The sequence below is a fragment of the Xyrauchen texanus genome, chromosome 6 (genome assembly GCF_025860055.1).
Source record: "Xyrauchen texanus isolate HMW12.3.18 chromosome 6, RBS_HiC_50CHRs, whole genome shotgun sequence".
NCBI classification, from domain to species: domain Eukaryota; kingdom Metazoa; phylum Chordata; class Actinopteri; order Cypriniformes; family Catostomidae; genus Xyrauchen; species Xyrauchen texanus.
In genome coordinates this window covers 44147380-44153192 of record NC_068281.1, presented here as the reverse complement: position 1 = coordinate 44153192, position 5813 = coordinate 44147380, and positions in this window count along the sequence as shown.

Sequence of the window (5813 nt, the reverse complement as noted above, 5' to 3'; positions counted from 1 at the left end):
GCAGGTTTCACAGCTGGGGCTGGGTATGCCAGATTGTGCCTTGCGCCTGAGAGAGGAGATCCCTCCTCAGTGGGATCTCCCATGGTGAGCTGTACAGCATCTCCATTATTTCTGGAAACCATGGCTGGTTGGGCCATTTCGGTGAAACTAATAGAACCATTTCCTTGTCCTCTCGGACTTTGCATATGACAGAGTGGATCAGGCTGTAAAGGGATTAATGGAAAGGAGACGGCGAGAACCGGCTTGACGATATAAATAATCACCAGTCTAGTAAAGTTTCCTGTTTCCGGTTGAAAGGGAACGCTGGCGCATTTAGCTGCTGCTCCTCTCTCCCGTTTTTCATTGTTTTTAAATGTATATCAATTGATTTTGAGTGGTTGTGTGATTTTGGAGTGTCTGAAGTACCCTCTCGTTACTTACCCTATTGGAATGCGGAATAAGGTTTTATCCTTCGGACTGCTATTTTTATCTTTGAGTGTTATCTGCGCGAATCAACCCTCCTGTCACCCTTTCCAGGACTTACACCAGTGGCGGCTTTTCAATAGAAAAAAGCCCCCATCAAAATTCCAGAAATATACATGAATACAAAAATTATATAAAAATGGAAATAAAAAAATAAAAAATTAAATAGTTTACTCGTACAATCTGCAGGCTGGTAGTAAGAGCTTCAGCATTTAATAAAAACTGGCTTTAATCGGTTAACTATTTTCTATGTTTTTCAATATGTTTCATGCGGTTTAATGGGCGAGGGACGCCGGACAAATGGATGTCTATCTGAGTCCTTAAATTTTCGGGCAGCATGTGACCTGAAGCTGGTCTCTAATTGGTTTCTTAAAGATTCTCCTCCGGGCGCAGGTCGCTGCGTCCCTGGCAAATCAGAATTGGATACATGTTATTTTATCCAATCTGATTGGTTCTCATTACCTGTCATTCAACTTAATGCTCTATGCTCTGCGAGTGCGCAGGCGACTCCGCCAAAACTTTGCTAGGATGATCACTTTCGCAGAGATAATGGCCGCAGCTAAACCAAACTCTGTCATTGATTTACAAAAAAAACCTTTCACAAGGCGTTCGCTAAAAAAAAAAAAACCATTGGTGAGCAAAGCAGTGGTTCTTGTCCAATACAGATGAGCCGGGCCCTTAGTTCAGTAGAGTACGAAAGAATCGCAGCAGAGGTGAGTTTGTTATAGAAATTAGTCAAATTACCAATTTACATTATTGTTGTGCTGCAGAGATGTCCTGCCCACATATCATATTCTACAGACTCAAGAAAACATTTTTGTTTGGTATAAATCCTTACAAAAATTATAATTTTAATATCATACAACAGCATCCCAAAAATAATAAATTAGCAACATAAAAATAAATGATTAAATGAAATATATAGCCACCAAAAACTACTGTCTTGTATGGGACAAAAACTCAAATGGCTCTATTTTTATTTTGAAAGTCATTGCAACTGTGACAACTAGTGGCCTACTCCAGGTTACTACCTTACATTTACATATATATATATATATATATATATATATATATATATATATTTGTTATGTATACCCTGTCTTGTTCCACTGTTGCCCTTTTGTTTACCATTTTGTCACTTTTGTACTCCTTAGTTTTCACTTTTGTCCCTTTTGTAGCTCCACAGTCTTGTTTTCCCTCGTGTTCACTGTTCATTGTTTTCACCTGCCCTTGTTAATTTGCCTTTGGTTTCTGTTAATCTCCTTGTTATCTTGTTTGAGTCCTGTTTGTTCATTGGCCCCTTTGTCCCACATTTATGTATTTAAACCCTGTCTGTTTGTTCAGTCTCTGTCAGTCGTTGTTTGTTAATGGAGGTATGTTGTTAGCCTGGTATGTGTTCCCTGCCTGAGTTCTCTGTTTGTGGTCATCGTGTTTAGTTTTCAGTTTTATGTTTTATTTCCCCATTGAGGGTTGTTCCTTTGTGTTTACTTGTTTGTTTATTTGATAAATTCTTAACTGCATTTGGATCCGCATCTCCTCGTCTGCCTCTCTGCTCAAGCGTTATATATATATATGATCTCTATAGGTCTGTGATCCTGGGACACATTTAGACCACTTTGTCTGTGCCACCTTGTTGCAAGGGGACAGGTTTGATGAGTACAAGGATACCTTTCCTGAAGATGAATTGAGCAGCACCATGAAAGCATACCCGATGCTCAGTGGAGGCAAGCTGAAGACAGAGCTCAGTCTCATCTACAGCAAGGAAGAATTCAAAGCCTGCTGTGGTGCTGTGGACCTATTCCAGCTGTTTATGGATAATAATCTCGTCTTTTCCTAAACTGTGACTCTCCTAAAAGTTCTCATTACCACACCCATGACCATGGCTGAAGCTGAGAGGTGCTTCTCAACCTTGAAAAGAATAAAAACTTTTCTCAGAAACACCATGACCCAGGAGAGGCTGAATGCACTGGCATTGCTCTCCATGGAAAAGAGACTTGTTACTGAGATGACTGACTTTAATTAGAGAGTCATTGAGAAATTTGCTGGCCAGAAAGAAAGGAGAGCAAAATATATGTTCAAGTAGTCAACATGCTTTTTGGTACTGCTTTGTATTTATTTTCGCCCACAAAAAAAGCCCCCCCCCCCCAATAATTATCACCAGCCACCACTGGCCCCTTTATCCAAGTGGACCCACTGTATGATTCATTGCAAATCTCTCCAATCAAAGCAAAAAAGAGTCTCTGGAGTCAGTTTTAAAGCAGGCAGTGCAAATGGTCAGTTTCATTAAAGCATGGCCATTAAATGCACGCTTGTTTTCCTTGCTTTTTCTGGGGATGGGAACCGAACATGAGCAGCTCCTATTTTACACTGAGGTTCCTGTACTCTGTTTTGCAGACTTCGGCCCTACTGGGTAGTGCACCCAACACTTTCTGATAGGGAAACATGCTTGTGCAAATTACATGAGAACTTGGGCTTTGTAGCTAAAAAGCTTTACAGCATGAAGTTTCTCAGCACCCCTGAACTGGAAACATTGATGTCAGAGATCTGTTGTGGTCAAACCAACAAAGCCTGCATGTATAATGATTGTGGGAACTGCAAAGACAAGGGCTTATCATTGCTCAGGGAGTATGAAGGATCCACCCAGGTTGAATACATGCAGTGGGTCACAGAGGACACAAAAGGTCAAACAAAGGACAACATTTAAACAACTTTCAAGAAGACAGTGAAAAAGAAGGTTGAGATCATGCTAGATGATCTCATTGAGCACTTCAACGGCATGCTCATGAAATTTAAACTCCATGCATTCAACATTAGACAACAGTACAGATACTGCAGGGAACTGAACAGGAACCTGACTGAGAACGAAAGTATTATGCATGTGGACTTCTCTGAGAATTACATATGTAATAGTAAATAGTGCACTTTGGTTCATCCCAGGAGCAAGTTACTTTGCACACTGAGTTTTATATGTAGGACCAGATGCTGAGCCAGTGTGCTACAGCACCATCTCGCCATCATGTCTAAAGAGGCCTCCAGCCATATGGGAACATCTAAGCCCCATTCTGTCCTATGTCAAGAACCTCTTCCCTTCTGTCACAGTGGTCCATTTCCTCAGCGATGGACCTTGTACTCTGTACCGCCAGAAGGGGAACTTCTACCTCTTCAACTCCCTCCTCTACACAAAGGGATTCCAAGCTGGAATGTGGAATTTCTTTGTGGCCAGCCATGGGAAAGGGGCGCCTGATGGGGTTGGAGGTGTTCTGAAGAGGAGTGCTGATCGGTTGGTGAGCCACGGCCGTGACATTCACAATGCAATGGATCTGTTTGAGGCCTTGTTGCACACAGGCACCACCCTTAAACTGTTATACATAAGTGAAGCATCCATTGACAAGGCAATGAAGGGCATGCCAGACAGCATCCCACAAGTCCCATCAATAATGAGAATACACCAGGTTGACACTACCTATCCTGGGCAGATGTTGTACCGGGATGTAAGCTGCATGTGCACTTATAGCACGTGCACAGAATCTTGTGCACGTGCTATAACACAAAGACATTCAGCTTCAACTCACCAAGCACACCAATATCAGAAGAGATTGAATGGGGTCCAGAAGTCATTCAAAAGTGGTGTATCATACAATATGATGGAGACCTCTATCCAGATATCATCGCCAGCATTGATGAGGTTCAGGTGAACCGATTCTGCTGGCGCACCAGAGAAGACATGATCTGGTATGTATTCGAGGATGTCATTTCTTTCATTCCACCTCCTCAGCCAGCAACACACCAAAAAGACATTTGGGTAAAGCTTTTGAAGTATAAGGATTAAAAAGTAATTATCTTGAAATGTATGTTTGTTCTGGCTATTACACCTGCATGCATGTAGTGCAAGCAGTAGTTTTCGTTTTTACTTCTGTCTGTGTGTGTGCCATTATTGTTATTGTATCTGGCCATGTTCTTGTTAAATGCATTTTTAAAGAATTGTTAATAGGTTATTGGATAAAAGTTGTTTTTATATTGAAATATCATTAAATAAATCTATTGAATAAAAAAGATGTTTGTTGTCTTTCAGTTGTCAGTCATATTCTAATGAATTAGGTCCCTATTATATGTCATTGGCTGAACTTTAATTTATTAGTCTAATATTACATTAACATTAAAATCATCATAAGATATTAAAATAGGAATGTTTACCAATATTAAAGAAAACAAACATACATTTTCCTGCAAGTCAGTCCTGTCACAACACCGTCAGCCCTGTCACGCCATGGTCAGTCCTATCACACAAAATATAATGATATAAAAATGTGTTATTTGAGACAATATTGATGAATTAATCTTTCTAACTGTGAAGATGTAGGTGGGGGTATGTATCCACAATTACGTGTTTGTAAAATTTCCTATGTAAAGTTATTTTTTTACAACTTTTCATCAACTACATTTGAACAAAAAGTTGCTTATATTTCTTATAGAAATTACAATACCATGTTAGATACAATCAGGGACATGTGATCAATAAGAAAATATTATTTGTGTAAAAAAAAAACATAATTAGGAAACCATTCTAACATATACAAATTTGTCTGTGACAGGGCCTGACAATTTAGGTGTGAAATGCGAATAACAATGTACTTAATTCATAAAAACTTGCTGAGATGGCATATGTGTTTCTCATAGTTTAACATGTCTTCCATATGACTCAATGTTCGAGTTCAAGAATCCAATCTTTTTCCCCCAAGATTTTTAGAAGTGGAATTGTACGTTTCTGTTAGAATGTCCCATTTAATACTTATAATTTGAAGATTTAAGATTTTAATTAAATTATAATATTTGTATATAATTTAGTGATATTGATTAATTTAATATAATATAAATTCATTTATATATATTTACATTATAAATTAAATTATATTACATCTAACTGTATTATGTTTAGGTGTAATTTTGTTGTTGTCCAGCAGGTGTCCGTCCATGGCAATCTACCATTCCTCCAGTCAGAGCGCCTGTAGATCTATAATGATTTTCAAGAGCTAAGTTAAAATGCTTTGGGAAACGCACCCAGAGCTGAACTGTAAACACAATACTAATTTGCGGACCAACAGATCTGAAATATTATTCTAAATGTCTTCATGTGTTCTTCAGAAGAAAAAAAAGTCACACATATGGAATAGCATGATTTTTATTTTTGGGTGAACTATACCTTTTAGCATTTTCCACGACAAGAGGTTCATATTTGTCATGCTAGTTTATTTATGAAAACAAATCACATACTGAATAACGAACACAAGAAAAGCGGTTCAGAATGTCCCCTCCGAGATGCTGTTGTATGACGTCACGCAAGCCAGGCGGCG